This window comes from Protopterus annectens, chromosome 14.part0 (assembly GCF_019279795.1).
Source record: "Protopterus annectens isolate FY-2018-M chromosome 14.part0, PAN1.0, whole genome shotgun sequence".
Taxonomy (NCBI): domain Eukaryota; kingdom Metazoa; phylum Chordata; order Ceratodontiformes; family Protopteridae; genus Protopterus; species Protopterus annectens.
In genome coordinates this window covers 567,295,211-567,311,724 of record NC_056748.1, presented here as the reverse complement: position 1 = coordinate 567,311,724, position 16,514 = coordinate 567,295,211, and the positions used below count along the sequence as shown (strand labels likewise).

Genomic DNA, 16,514 nt, shown 5'->3' with positions numbered 1-16,514 from the left:
CCTTGGGAGCAGTAGAGCACGTTCTTGCTCAGCAGATAGGCCAAGGCTTCTACTCCAGACTTTTTCTGGTGCCCAGAAAAAAGGGCACTTGGCACCCCCTCCTAGATCTATCCATCCTAAACACCTTCCAGGTGATCCCAAAATTCCTACAGCATTTGTTACCCATGCTCTCCAAGGACGCTTGGCTAGCCACCCTGGACCTAAAAGAGGCCTACCTCCAGATTCCTATCAGGGAATCCTGCAGAAAATATCTCTGCTTCAGGGCAGGATCTCAACACTTTCAGTTCTCTGTGCTAGTCTTTGGTTTATCTACTGCTCCCAGAGTTTTCACAAAATGCCTGGCTCCAGTCATTGCCTTCTGCAAGAAATATTCAAATTTACCCCTACTTAGGTGACTGCCTCCTTCAGACAGACAGCCAGAAAAAGCTGCTCAAAAACCTGGCCTTTGTAAAGAGCCTACTACCCTCCCTAGTGTACACAGTCAATAAAAAGAAATCCGAACAGGTACCCACCCAAAGGTTAATCTGTCTGGGAGCAAGTCTGGACACAGCATCCCAAATGGCATGCCTTACACCACAGAAACAAAATTTCCTGTCAGCTTACTTTTCCCAACTGACCACCAGGCCTCAGCTTTCTGCAAGGAAAATCCTGCAAGCCCTGGGGTTCATGGCATCTTGCATACTCCTCATTCCATGTGCCAGACTGCATATGAGGAAACTTCAATGGTACCTAAAGAGCCTTTGGTGTCAACACTCTCAAGATCTGGAAACTATTCTACCTATTATTCCTTGCCTGAAAGAGGAATTTCTTTGGTGGGCAACAGCCTGCTCCTACAACAAGGGACTGCCCTTCTCCCCACACCCCGCCACCCACACCCTCACCACAGATGCATCAGACTACGCTTGCGGTGCACACCTAGACGGCAGGTGCATACAGAACTAATGGAACCCACAGCAAATCCCCATGCACATCAGTCTACAAGAGATTATGGCTGTGCAGCAGGCCTTGATAGCTTTCAAGCCCCTTCTCTCCCCAGGGGTTCTCCTGATCAAAACATACAACGCCACTGTGATGTGGTACATCAACAAGCAGGGAGGGACTCACTCCCACCCTCTGTGCAGGCTGGCCATGACCCTTTGACTCACAGCCTCATCCATGCAAATACACCTGCTAGCACAATACCTTCCAGGCTCGCTCAATTTCCTGGCATACCAATTAAGCAGAAAGCTTTTGAACCCACATGAAGGGCAGCTCAACAGAAGCACCTTCTTCCTAATAACTCAGAAATGGGAAACCCCGGAGGGGTCAACCTCTTTGCCTCCCACACGAACCATCAGCTCAGCAAATTCTGCACCAGAGAGCATCACTGCATGGCTTGGAAAGTGGATGCCCTGTCCTTCCCCTGGGTAAACCTCTCGGTCTGTGCCTTTCCTCCACTACCTCTCATCCCCAGGGTACCGCTCAAAATAAGGGAGGAAAAACCAAGGACCGTTCTCAAAGCTCCAGACTGGCCCAGACAGCACTGGTACTCCTTGCTGCGCAGCCTGTCCCCGCTGCCTCCATGGAATCTTCCTCTGATTCCAAATCTCCTAACCCAGAGGGAAGGGGAATTTCTGCACCCACAATTGCAGACACTCAGTTTGGCAGCTTGGCTTATTCCCTAACCCCTGACCAATCTTCCATCCTCAGTAAACAGGTTCTGGATGTTATCCGAGAGGCCAAACACCCTAGCACCAGAAAGACTTATGCAGATAAACGGGCAAGATTCTGCACTGGGATCCAGGCTAAGGGGGCCAATATGGCACAGCCATCCATCCCTCTCATCCTGGATTACTTAGCTGACTTACTACACAGCAGTCTCTCTTTCTCCTCTATAAAAATTCATGCCTCTGCTATTTCTGTTCATTTTTCCACTGAGCAGCATCTTTTCTCACACTGTCTGATTAAACAGTTCCTCAGAGGGGCTAGCCACTTGAGGCACCCCCAGAAGGGCACCAACACCAGCTTGGGACCTTAACTTTGTCTTGGAAAAGCTCACCCTGCCTCCTTTCGAGCTCACCCTGCCTCCTTTCGAGCTCACCCTACCTCCTTTCGAACCAGCGTCTTCCACAGAACTAAAATATCTCTCCTGGAAAAAAGCCTTCCTCCTGGCCATCACTTTATCCAGAAGGGTCTCTGAGCTGCAAGCACTCATGGCTGTGGAACCCTTCATCATCTTCCATCCAGACAGGGTGTCCCTCAGAACTAATCCATCATTCATGCCCAAGGTGGTGTCCAGTGTGGCTCTCAACCAATCCATTCATTTGCACACCATCTTTCCTAACCCCCAAAACAAGAGGGAAAGGATTCTGCACTCTCTAGATATGCACAAACAGCTCACATACTATCTGGACAGGACTAAACCCTTCAGGAAGTCTGATCAATTGCTGGTTAGCTTTGCTTCAGGGAAAGAAGGCAAAGCCATCTCCAAGCAAACCATTTCCAAATAGATAGCACATTGCTTCCATTTCTGCTACAAACAGCATGGCAAGCCTCCCCCACAAGGGGGTCAGGACACACTCCACCAGAGCAGCCTCCACCTCTGCAGCTTTCCTCAGAGGGGTCCCCACCAGCGACATCCTGGAGGCTGCCACCTGGACATGTGTTCACACTTTTACCAAACATTACCACCTGCCTCTGTTCTCCAAATCCAGGGCAGGGTTTGCTTCTGCAGTCTTGCAGGGCATCCTAGCCAGCCCTTAGTTTCCTTGACTGCCCCCCCCCCCATTTCCTCAGCTTTGGGAATCTACGCAAATGTGATGACTGCAACAGTGAAATACGAAGAACATAGCACAGTTGTGTACACTTACCATAAATGTAGATGTTTGAGTGTCTTCACTGTTGCAGTCCTGGTTTCCCTCCCTCCATCCCTCTTCTTCTTTTTGTTACCTTTCTTCACTGTTGTTCTCGTTTCCTTACAAGGGACATATTGGTATTTGAGTTCCACTGATGGGGTTCTTCCACCAGAATCTGGCCTTCTACTTTGGGGGCTCCTGACAGGTTAGGGCAAGAAAAATTGATGTAATCCTGTCGGCTGCCTTCCTTTATACCACTGACGACCTGACGTCAGTCCTCAAGTGACAGCAACTGATTCAGAAATACTAAGTCTCTGGTATTCAGGCCGGCTGAAGGCTACCCTGGCAGGGATAGCCCAAATGTGATGACTGCAACAGTGAAGACCGTCGAACATCTACATTTATGGTAAGTGTACACAACTGTACTTTTGGAGCCTGCATGTCCTCTTGGCCTTTGTGTGAGTTTATACATGTGTTCTGGCCACTCTGATACTTCAAAAACATGCCATGATGAAATGGCATTTCCCCTTTTTGCCTAAAAGTAAGCATGTGGCATGTGTTTGTGTTTTTGCATCTTGTGACAGAACAAGCTTGTCAGGGGCAGTGTGTATGCATGCTTGCGTGTGTGTGTATGTCTGTGCATTTGTGAATAGTATCTCTTATTTTTGTTTGTGGACACACAAACACACACACATGCAGTATAGCTTCTGGGTAGTCATTATCTTTCAAAAGTAAGGCATAAAATGCATCACAAAAAAATCCAGACCATTAGAGGTATATGGTGCTGTTGACCTCTGTCCTGAATCCCTTCTGCTTGGAGGTGTGCACAGAATGCTGCTGTAGCTTGTGTTGAGACTGGCGACAATGTGGTTGTTATTTACTCAATTTTCCTCTGTCAGTACTCTAGAGTTATGCACAGAAGTTTGCTATAACTTGTGTAAGAAGAGCTGGGAACAGTTTGGTCATTATTTCTTTAATTTTTCTTACAAACTGCAGAGATGTGGACAGAAGGTCACTAAGCTTGTATTAGGCCTGGCAAGAGTTTGGTCATTATTTCTTTATTTTTTTCTCAGAAGCCTCAGTGGTGTGTACAGAACGTCACTGTAGCTTGTGAAGTGGCAATATGCATTCAAGGAGCAACAAATTGGAATGCATTACTGTGAACATTATTTTTCACTTACCTTAAAATTAAACATCTGACGTACACAAGTGACTACTTTTTAGAGATATGGATAAGGAGCAATAGGTATAAACATGTTACTGTGCTCTATTTGTTCTTTCAGTTTCATCTTAGCCTGACATCAGAGGGATACACAGTATGTGTCTCCCTTTTGTGGGTAGGTGTGTGGTGACTCAATATATGTAAGACAGCAGAACTTCACCTGTATGACTTGGCCATCTAAGTCTTCATTTTCATCCCAATCTAACACCAGAGGGATACACAAAAGGTATAGGGGGAGGTGATGGGAGTTAGGCACTTCCCACAGATAAAAGTTATGCATACTCGCAAACATTTGTCGTCTTAGTTTTTTGTGAACTATCGTTTTGTCAGCACTGAACATTAAGCCATAGATGCAACTAATTTCTTCCTTGAAAGAAAAAATAAGACTGAACTTCTTTCCTTTTTCATGATTTTTGTTCATATCATCATAGGATCAAAAAGTTAGGAAAATGCTCTAAAATGCAACTCAGAGCATCTCTAACCCCATGGCCTCTGGGGGCCTAGTGGCCACCCAAAGCCTCTATCTTAATTCAGTTATTTCTTTTACATTTGTTACACAACAGCCTTGGCCAGTTAGATTTTGTGAAAAAGATGGAGGAAAAGCTTAAGAGTAAGACAGAATGAGAGAAAAAAGAACATAAATAACCTGTATGGTGTGGGGAGGCCAAGATGGGTGGGGGGTGAGTGTACTGGATCCCATGTATGAACCTGTGGATGCCAATGAAGTTATCTGGTTCCTTACTGAAGGTATGGATTTATTGGTTGTGGATAGCTAAGTGCGAAGAGAGGATAGTTGTTAAAAAAAAAAAAAAAAAAAAAACTCAAAATGCCCTTCACAGCATCTATAAAGTCATGGCTTCTGGAAAAAAGACTAAGGTAAAATGTGCGAAAAGGAAAAAAACAAGAAATGTGCAAGGTATGTGGAGCATGAGATGTGGAAAAACGAGGGAGAGGACTGGAGGACATGTGTGTGTGTGTGTGTCTGTATATATATATATATATATATATATATATATATATATATATATATATATATGTATATGCACATTCTGACATTATCTCTCTTCCCTACTTGCAACCTCTAGCATCCCATGTATTCATTGCCAAGCTGTCATATTTCTACAGTAGGAACATATATATTTGTAAATATTTATTTATGATGTCCTTCAAGGATGCATCTGCAGTCCTTACAAATGGGTTGTCCTGTCGTCAGGCAGCCCCTCGGTCGGCCGGATTCCAAAGTCTGGGTCTGGGTCTGGCCTCGGCTGGTGTTGCACTTCACCCGACGTCATAGCTGCAGTTCTTCGGGTATAAAGGCATCAGCCGACGCCATTTTCCTCAGTCTTTCTTGCCGCGTGGCGCCCGAAGCAGAAGCTGTTCGCAAGTGCCGGTCGGTCAGATCCAGAGATTACTACTACCGAATACTACTTCGAAGACTTCTAAAAAGCTAAGTACCCCGTTGGGGACTCTTTCTTGCCTCAGCCGATGTCAGAAAAAGTGAATAACTGTTTAACTTGTGGGAAACAAATACCTCATAAAGATTTCCACTCTTACTGCTTACCTTGTTTAGGCCCAGACCACGACGTAGCAGCTTGTTTAGCCTGTGCTTCTTTCAACCGACGGACGCTTAGGCGTCGGTCGGAGTTTGCTGAACAGTTTTTCGGCTCAGATTTCGTACATAATGCCGTCTTATCCTCCGACTTCACAAGTTGTTAAGAACGCAGAAAGGACCGACACTCGCGGTCCGCGGTTTCGGCGAAACCGTGGTTAAGCAAACCGCGAGTGTCTCGGTTTCGGCGAAACCGAGCAAAGCGGTTCTAACTTCAGCGAATCCATGACTACTACCGAGGCCCCTTCTAACCTGGTTGAATCGGCCTCTGAAATTCAACCTGCTACTGTGGTTTCACAAGAATTATCGGACACCATCTCTTTGGATGTTTCAACCCCTGCACGTGGTGCTGCTAGGCCGCCTGCAGCCATGTCCATAAAGGCCTTTGCCAGGGCTAAAGCAGCCAAAACTTCTAAGTCTGTGCCTGTTAAGCCCCCCTCTCACAGGCCCAGCTCCAGTTCCCAAATGCTTACTTTGGCAGAGGATCTCATCTCTTTAATAAGGGGATCCCAATCTCACCCAGACAGGGCCTCTCAACCTCCAGAAAAGAGACCTAGAGCAGAGCCCCCTGAGCCAGTGTCCTCAGATGACTCTTCTGATGATACAGACAATACAGACCATCCAGAGGCTCCTTTTTCTCCTTATGAAGATTCTGATGCTGAAGAATCTATTCCTTCTGCCTCTCCACCAGAGGAATTTTCCTTTGGGGAAACCTTACATGCCATGAGGGAGCAATTTCAATGGCAGGGACAAGATTTCTCAGATTCAAGGAAAAGGCTTAGAACTTTTTTGCATTTACCACTACATAGGCCTTTAGCTATACCTCCAGTTCTTCCTGTTGTAGATGATGCATTTAATGATGCCTGCACTGCTCCTGATACTTTGCCTCCAGCCCCTGCTAAGCCCGATAGGTTCTACAGGGTCCCGGACACACATCACCATTTATACAAGGCTCCTTTTGCAGATCCCGAGACTATCTCCCAGGGGCCTAAGGCAGTAGCCGACCTCAGTTAAAATCCCTCCCTCTGAAAGGGAATCCAGGTCCTTAGAGACGGGGTAAAAACGTCTACACCTCTGCTACTCTCTCAGCTAGGGCATTGAACTGTCAGTTTCATATGATCCAATACCAGGAGTTTATGCTTGATCAGTTAACTAAGAAACTATCCTCTGATGACTCTTTAGATAAGAAATATGTTCTAGAAATGGTGCATAACATTCAGCAGGTTAGTAACCATTCTTTAAAATGTGGCTATGATGCACTGGAGGCTTCCTTTAGATCAGCCATGACTGGCACAGTTATCAGAAGGCATGCATGGTTGAAAGAACAGGTCTTGCAGGATCATGTTAAAGCAAAACTGTTAGATGCTCCTATGGATAAGGTCAATTTATTTGGTTCTCCTGCTCAGCAGGTACTGAAGAAAATGGAAGAGAAGGCAAAATCTGTACAAACAGTGAAAGATTTCTTACAGGTTCAGCCTCCAAGGTTTAGCAGGAACTGGCCTTCCAAAAATTGGTCCTTTCCAGACTCCTCTAAAACACAGAGAGGCAGGAATAGGCGTTCAAGAGGCAGAAACCAATCCAGAGGAGGTGCCTACAGGGGCGCCAGTGGCAAGGTAACAACCAGCGAGGCACAGACACAACTACTACCACTGCAACAGGACAATCACAGTGACTTGGCTCTGACACCGCCTACCAGGGAACAAATAGCAGCACCCTTAGGCGGAAAGTTAGCCTTATTTTAAAAAAAACTGGTACTACATCACAAGAGACAAGTGGATTTTGCAAACTATAGACCAAGGCTACAGGTTTCATTTCCATACTTTACCAGGAAAAAAGGAATGCCAAACCTACCACCAAATCAAAAGACAGAAGCTCTAAAACAAATAGCTCAATTAGCAAAGATGAGAGCTGTGGAAAGGGTACCATCTATGGAACAAGGAAAGGGATTTTACTCCAGACTCTTCCTGGTACCAAGAAAGAGAAAAATTGGAGGCCTATTCTCGACCTGTCCGCTTTAAACACATTCATCATTGTTCCAAAATTCAAAATGCTAACCCTACAGCAACTTCTTCCCATGCTGGGCAAGGAGTCTTGGCTGGTGACTCTAGATCTCAAGGAGGCATACCTGCACGTCCCCATACGACCAAATTGCAGAAGATACCTCAGATTTCTTGCAGGATCAGAGCATTATCAATTCTCAGCATTGCCCTTTGGCTTATCTACTGCGCCCAGAGTGTTCACGAAATGCCTGGCATCAGTAATCGCTCACTGCAGGCTTCAGGGAATCCAAATATATCCATACCTGGATGACTGCCTGATACAAGCGGACAACAGAAACAAGCTAACAGAAGACTTACAAAGAGTCATTTGCTTACTGCAAGCCCTGGGATATACAGTCAATATAAAAAAATCAAGACTGATACCATCCCAAAGAATAACCTTCTTAGGTGCAGAATTGGACACAACAAAACAGATGGCATTCCTAACTGCAGAAAAACAAGAACAACTTCCTCTCTACTTCTTGGCATTAACAAAGCAGAACCAACTAACAGCAAGGAAAGTACTGCAGGCCTTGGGCTTCATGGCATCCTGCATAATCCTGGTCCCTCATGCCAGACTACATATGAGAAAGCTACAGTGGTACCTGAAGAATTTATGGTCTCAACACAGGCACAGCCTAGAAACCGAAATACCACTAATCCCATGCCTGAAACAAGAGTTCCTATGGTGGGCTCAGGCATGCCAGTCAAACCCAGGTTTGCCCTTCCACAGCATTCAACCAAGCCAAACCATCACAACGGACGCCTCAGACCTCGGTTGGGGGGCCCACATGCTGGACAAGTGCATACAAGGCTTATGGACTCAAGAGCAGCTGCACCTGCACATAAATCAAAAGGAAATGCTGGCAGTAAAACTGGCAATCCAGAATTTCAGACCATTCCTCCAAGAAGGGCAGTTGATGATAAGGACAGACAACACCACAGTCATGTGGTACATCAACAAACAGGGAGGCACTCATTCATACCCTCTATGCCGGATGGCACTGGACCTATGGGATATGGCTCTGAGCTACAACATTCAGTTACAAGCAATTTTTGTACCGGGAAAAGAAAACATCCTAGCAGACATATTAAGCAGAACTACCTCGGATGCTCACGAATGGATGCTACACCCGGACATCTTCAAGGCCATCACAAGGAAATGGGGACTACCACAAATAGACCTATTGGCATCCCCACTCAATCACCAGCTCAAGAAATTCTGCACAAGGATGTACCACCCACTTGCTTGGAAGGTGGACTCTCTATCCTTCAGTTGGAAAAGCCTGACAGCATATGCATTCCCACCTCTTCCTTTGATGCACAAGGTGCTATTGAAAATCAAAGGGGAACATCCAAGGATCATTCTGATAGCTCCAGACTGGCCAAGACAACATTGGTACCCATTACTGAGGAGCATGTCTCGGGGCAAATGTGGACACTACCCTGATTCCTTTGCTGTTAACTCAGAGCGGCTACAACACCCTGCATCCAAACCTGAAAACTCTGCAGCTGACTGCCTGGAACATTACATAAGAGCAACTAACCCAGATTTATCCCAAAGGGTTAAAGACATTATCCTTGAGGCCCGCAGACCTTCAACAAGAAGGAACTATGCAGGAAAATGGAAAAGATTTCTCATTTGGAGTACTGAAAGGGGAAAAGATGTGTCAAAGGTAGACATAGCCAACATCCTGGAGTATTTGGCAGAGCTTTTCCATACAGGCCTGTCCTATTCCTCCATCAAGATACATGCATCAGCTATTTCTGCAGAATACAGCTTCGATCCCCCTGTCTTCTCGCATCCTCTACTCAGGCAGTTTCTGAGAGGAATTAAAAATGTAAAACCTCCTAGGAAACCACCATTGCCAGCATGGGACTTGAACTTTGTGCTAGAAAAATTGATACTCCCCCCTTTCGAACCAGCAGCAACAGCAGAACTTCAACACCTATCCTGGAAAACTGCTTTCCTGCTGGCAATTACCTCAGCAAGAAGGGTTTCTGAGCTACAGGCTTTAATGGCAGTACAACCCTTCCTAATCTTCCATCAAGACAGAGTGTCCATGAGAACAAATCCTACATTTATGCCTAAGGTGGTATCCAGAGTGTCTTTAAACCAGGCTATCCACCTACCTACATTCTTCCCCAATCCACAGAACAGGGGGGAAAGACTGCTGCATACTTTAGATGTACATAGACAGTTGCGCTACTACCTGGACAGAACCAAGGGCAATAGAAAAACTGACCAGCTTCTGGTAGCATATGCAACAGGAAGGGAAGGAAAAGCAATTTCAAAACAGACAATCTCCAAGTGGATAGGAAATTGCATCAGATTCTGCTACTCCTACCATGGAAAGCAAACTCCACAGAACATAAGGCCTCATTCTACAAGGGCTACAGCCACTACCACAGCTTTCTTACGAGGAGTGGCTACCAAGGACATTATAGAGGCTGCTACTTGGACCTCCGTGCATACATTTGCCAAGCATTATAACTTACCTTTATACTCTAGATCCCGAGCAGGGTTTGCCACTGCTGTTTTGCAAGGGATCCTAACTACACCATAATTTCTTCTTCCTCCTCCCCTAGTTTGGCTATGGTATTCTACCCATTTGTAAGGACTGCAGATGCAAACTTGAAGGACATAGTACAGTTTTGTAACTACCGTAAATGTAGTTGTCCGAATAGGAATGCATCTGCAGTCAGGATTACCCACCCTCCTTCCCCTCTGAGGTATTCCTAGGGTATTTGCCCATCTAATAGCTAGCTGGGGGGGATCTCTTATGGTGTATTTGTTTGTATATATGTACATACATGCTTATTTTTTGTGTTTGCCTTCTACTATTTGGAAACATTGGCATTTATCCAAAATTTAGCTATCCAAGAGGGCAACTGGCATCTGGGGCAAGAAACACTGAGGAAAATGGCGTCGGCTGATGCCTTTATACCCGAAGAACTGCAGCTATGACGTCGGGTGAAGTGCGACACCAGCCGAGGCCAGACCCAGACTTTGGAATCCGGCCGACCGAGGGGCTGCCTGACGACAGGACAACCCATTTGTAAGGACTGCAGATGCATTCCTATTCGGACATCTACATTTATGGTAGGTACAAAACTGTACTTTTATAACATTTATTGTGAAATTTCATGAATTGTATCTTTAAATGCTATGATTTAATCTGTACTTCTGCACTACTATGTAACCTATAACTTTGATAATAGTATTTTCTGTAATGGAGTTTTTCTCCCCAGGACTCCATTGAAAACGGGTTCTTATTGGCCCAATGGACCATCCTGGCAAACCAACAGCAAACAAATAAATATATTATAAAATGTTTGTATATGTGTGTGTGTGTGTGGAAACAGTAGGCAGTGAGGGCACCAAGGAGGCCTTTGCTTACCGCTCGATTTCACTAAAGATTGGCCCCTGTATATGTAGTTGTTGTAAGGTAACATCATTGCAACTAAATGCCAGTCACTGTGACTCTCCCTTTTTGAGATGGGCCAATGTGCTTTGGTACACAGGTCTGTCTTAATGAAAGAGCATTGTAGCTACAGTTTGGTCTATCCACACTATTAAAAATGTGCAGCATAAATTAAAAGGTTGCTCGGAACAGGTTGCAGGGACAGGGTGATAAGTGGACTGTAAATGTCCAGAGGTCCCAACATTGACACTTGCTGAGGGCCCTGAAAATGCTAACACCAGCCCTGCATGTAAGATACTGAGAAGAGGAACAAGGATTGGAGGTGGTCAGTGTAGCATTTATGATTTAGATCCTTGATATTCTTAGTGAGAAAGCCTTGTGGTTGTCTAAGTTGTGTTGAGTGTACAGAAGGGGTCATTATATTTACTTATTTATTTGCATTTGTTTACCGGGATGGTCCACTGGGCCATAGTGAGCCCATTTTCAGTGGAGGCCCAGAGAGAAAAACTCCACACTAAAATACACAATACATACAGTACGTATAATAGATCAACATGATCAGTACGTACAATACAAGAGTCGCAGCTCACAATTGAAAAATCTAAGTACAATATGAGATTGCAGTATTAGGATCAAGGGTTAAAACAATTACAATATCACAATTTAGGATATAACATGTTAGAATAATTAAGTTACTCATGTGAGTGGTTTAGACTCTTACATCATAGTCTGTATAATTAACAGTTATGAAGTCCTAAGCTTGAGTATAGGTGAACAAATATAGCAGAGAGTACCAGCACTGTAGTTAAGTGTTTTGAGATTGAAAGAGTCATAAGAAAGTACTAATTAATGAAGGTGCTCTGCTGAAGGTGTTGGTTTGCTTCACTGTATAGTTTTTCAGATCTGTGGTGAAGGTGTTGGTTTTTCCATACCCACCCTGTTTAAATTTGGAGGCTTTTGCAGTTGCCCGCCCCCACTGTAGATTTGATCTGGGACACTCCCCCCAGTCCCATCTCCTTAGCTCATTCTATCTAATAGACTCCTTCTGCACTTGTTTTTAGTCATTTTTAATTTAATTGCATTTTTTAAACTGTTTGGTCTAACACTGCTACATACTCAAGTGTGCTAGCTTGCACTGCATTTGAATTGTTTTTACTGCTGTTTTAGCTACTTTTCTGTATGTATAGCTCTCTCTCTCTCTCTATATATATATATGTATATATATATATATATATATATATATATATATATATATATATATATATATTAAAAAAAAAAAAACTTTCCTGTAACTAGTTAGTCCAGATTCAGATTTGCTGCATCCTGGACTGTATGTAAGCTTCTGAGCCCCCCCCCCAAGCTTTCTGTGTTGGAGGGAAGCCTTCTAGCTTATCAGTGGGAGTGGTAAGCACTAGGTAACCTATCTACCACATAAGGAGTGTTTCTGGCCCAGAAAGTGTAATTATTGGCCGTTTGGGCAATTTTTCCATCTCTCTCAACTTTCTGATTTAAAAGCCCGCATTTGCACTTGTTTCCCCCCTTTCCTGTAACTAGTTTAGTCCAGATACAGATTCTTAGTTTTAGCACTTGAATTTGCTTATGCGTGATCAGCACTTGTTCAGAAATTGTAAGCACTAAATAACCTACTAATTGCTACAGCACTCAGCCTTCCTCATTACCTAGAGGAAAACAGTTTTGGTACTTACTTTCCTCACTTGCTTAGAGAAAAACAAGTCTTGTACTCACTTTCTTCACTTATCTAGAGGAAAATATTTTTTTATTCAGGCATGTCCAAGGGTCAGCTCCCAGTGTTTTCTCCTATCTGACGAATCTGGGCATCTTGGGGCAATGTAGAAATTGCCTCATGTACACAGACAACCCTCTCCTCCTACCACCCAGCACTACAACCTGTGAGAGATGCACTTATCTAGCCAAACTGGAGGTAAAGCTCTCTCCAATCAAGACTGAACTTGACAGTCAAGAGGAGAAGGTAAACACTTACACCACACCACACTCATCACATAGTCTCACTAAATCTACACCACCAAAATCCACACATAGAAACACAAAAACATTTGCGGAGGCTCTCAATAATAATCTGCTCAAGCAACAGAGACCTCCAAAGCAGAAATGCAAGCAACCTCCACCCCCCAACACAACCCAAATGACACCTAGCCCACAGACTCAGTGTGCCACTCAACCACAGCCAATAAGGCAAAACAGTGTACCCAACACACTAGTCATAGGTGACTCTATAGTCAGGCACACTGATGTCCCATTCACCAGGCTAAACAAGGAGAAGGTTACTGTCGGGTGCCAGCATCCGCCACATAACCCACGCACTCAGGTCACTCCACAACAAATACAAATATGACTCTGTCATTGTCCATGTTGGTGTGAACGACCTGAGACGTACCTCCCTGGACTACATGAAAGGAGACATGGAAGAGCTCTCTGATCTTGTAGCACAGGCAAGTATGACCCTAGCCCTGAGTAGCATTCTGCCATCACCCAGAATGATGCCACAGTATAAGGACAAAATGATTGACTTCAACAATTGGCTAAGCTTCTGGTGCCATTCTAAAGGGATCCAGTATCTGTCTGCCTGAGATGACATGGTCGACAGACCATGATGCTTTGCCAGAGATCGCCTCCACCTGTCACCCCTGGGATTCCGGATACTGGCTTAGGTTCTTGCCACCCCTATAGTGCCTTTTTTAGGCAAGGTTCAAATGACAAATTCACCACCATAACAGGAACAGGCAAGCAAAAACTGAGGGTGATGCTACTCAGTGCTAGAAGTCTAAATCTCAAAATGCACTCACTTGAGGCACTCCTTAAAATGGAGAACATCAATATCTGTGCAGTGACTGAGACCTGGCTCAAGGCTCCAGAGAGCACCCCTGCACTACCAGGCTATAACTCATACCACACTTTCGGCCATGTAACCTGGACCGGAACACCAAAGGCAGAGGTGTGTCCATATTCATTAAGGATATCCACACCTCCAGGCTAGTTGCTCAGCATAATGCAGCTGAGGTTATCCAAGTGCAACTAACTCTGGGCAAAACTGCAATACAAATTGTAACTTGCTACAGATCACCCACCATGCCCCAGGATTCCCACTCCTCTTTTCTTGATGTACTGGAAAATATTAGGGTTCAACCAAACACCCTAATAATGGGCGATTTCAACTACCCCACCATTAACTGGGAAAACTACTCATGTACCAATTCCTTCGCTCAACGCTTTCTGGAATTCATAAACTCCAATGCCCTGGATCAACTTATCCACATCCCCACCAGGGGCAACAATATCCTAGATCTAGTCATTACCAACATGAGTGACCGGTGTTCCACACCTGAAGTCAACGCTTCATTGGTCCGATCCAACCATAAGCTAATTACCATAGATATCCACATCCTGACCCCACCCCCCATTAAGGAAACCATGGTAAAAAATTTCTGCAAAGCCAACTTCATGCTTCTTAACACAGAAGTGATGAACTTCATGACACCCATGCAGATGGACAATACAGTTACGACTACTGAATCCTACACAATTGCACTTTATAAGCACTTGCATGAGTGCATGGATTGTGCTATCCCAAACAGAACCAAGGAAGCCAATCTGATGGTCCCCTGCCATAAACAAACTGTACAACAGAAGGAAGAAACTGTTGCAGAAGAGAGTAAAATCCCATGAGTGGAGGAGCTCCCTGGTCAGCCTCAGTAAGAAGCAGCGATCCCTGATAAAATCCTCCAAAGCTAGTTATGAAAACAAAATCGCCACTGATTCTAAAGACAACCAGAAAGCATTCTATAGCTATGTCAAGAATCTCAATGACAACACTCAGATCTGCTCTGAGTTACAGCACAATGGCACTAAATATACAGACCCAACTGATATTGCCAACATCCTGGCAGATAGGTTCAGTGCTAACTTTACCCCCTCTCACCCCCTAAAGAGCCCATCTCTATACCGGAAGAATGCAAAGTTCCTGTAATCACAGCTGCACAGGTAAAAACCACACTCTCCAAAGCCAAGACCACAGCATCCATGGGACCAGACAACATCCCAGGCTGCGTTCTAAATGAACTACAGAATGAACTGGCACCCCACCTAAGTACCATGTTCAATCATAGCCTCACCTCCGGCTTTGTGCCTGCTGAATGGCGCACAGCGACGGTTATTCCACTCCACAAGGGGGGAGCCACCATGGACACCGGGAACTACTGCCCATTAGCCTGACAAGCCTAGTCTGCAAGGCCATGGAACATATCATCATGGAACTTATAAACAAACACATTGGTAATCTCCAAACTCTAGACCCCACCCAGTTCGGGTATGTAAAAGGCAGATCATGTCTCCTAAACCTGATAGACTTCTTTGAAGCAGTCACCAAAGCCATAAACAAGGCTAAGGTGGTTCACACAGCCTATCTAGATCTTGCCAAGGCTTTCGACACCATTCCCCCACTCTGGAATTATAGATAAACTCACTAAACTAGGTATAAATCCCTATGTCACAAGATGGGTTGCCAACTGGCTCACTGACAGAACCCACACAGTGAAAGTAGCAGACTCCAAATCTGACTTCAAACCAGTGACAAGTGGAGTACCACAAGTGGAGGACCTGGGTCCTCTCCTGTTTGGTATCTACTTCTCTGAAGTACAGGCTAACACAGAAAGTCTTTGGTAACGAAGTTCGCAGATGACTGCAAACTAGGAGCCATAATCGAAACTGCTAATGATGTGGACATCCTACAAATGGGCCTCACTGAGACAGATGCCTGGTGTCAAAGCCATGGCCTCAAGCTCAATGCCAAAAAGTGCATTGTCATCCCCTTTGGTAAAAACTCTGTACCCATGAACTACAACATAGGCGGTAGTATACTTAACACCGAAAGTGTGATAAGAGACCTTGGGACACAGGTGGACAGTAGTCTCTCCTTTGATAATCACATTGCCACAGTAGTCAGGAAATCCTTCTACATGGCACACCTCATCACAAAAGGTTTCTCATCCAGAAAAAAGAGGTCATTGTTCCCCTCTACTCTTCACTCATTAGACCCATTATAGAGTACAATTCTCCTTTTGGTATGTACCTCACAAGACATCTACAACAACTGGAAAGGCCACAGAAATACCTCACAAAGAGGATTACCATCCTCAAACAGATGCCCTACGCAGACCGTCTGAAAAAACTCCAGCTTTACTCCGTCGCATATCGCCTACTCAGAGGTGATCTCTGCTTAACATGCAAAGCTATGTCAAACCCAGATCTGTTGGACATGCTCCACTTAAAGAAATCCCAGTCCCTCCGAGCTACACGCTCTAGGGACCTAAACCTTGTCACCACAATAAACAGAATATGCCGGAGGTA

At 44.8% G+C, this 16,514-nt stretch overlaps 1 protein-coding gene across 1 annotated transcript in view; it reads left to right on the top strand.

Moving 5' to 3' along the window:
* MINPP1 (multiple inositol-polyphosphate phosphatase 1) overlaps positions 1-16,514 on the top strand; it is a 1,197,381-nt gene that overhangs the window by 658,898 nt on the left and 521,969 nt on the right. The window lies entirely within an intron of this gene.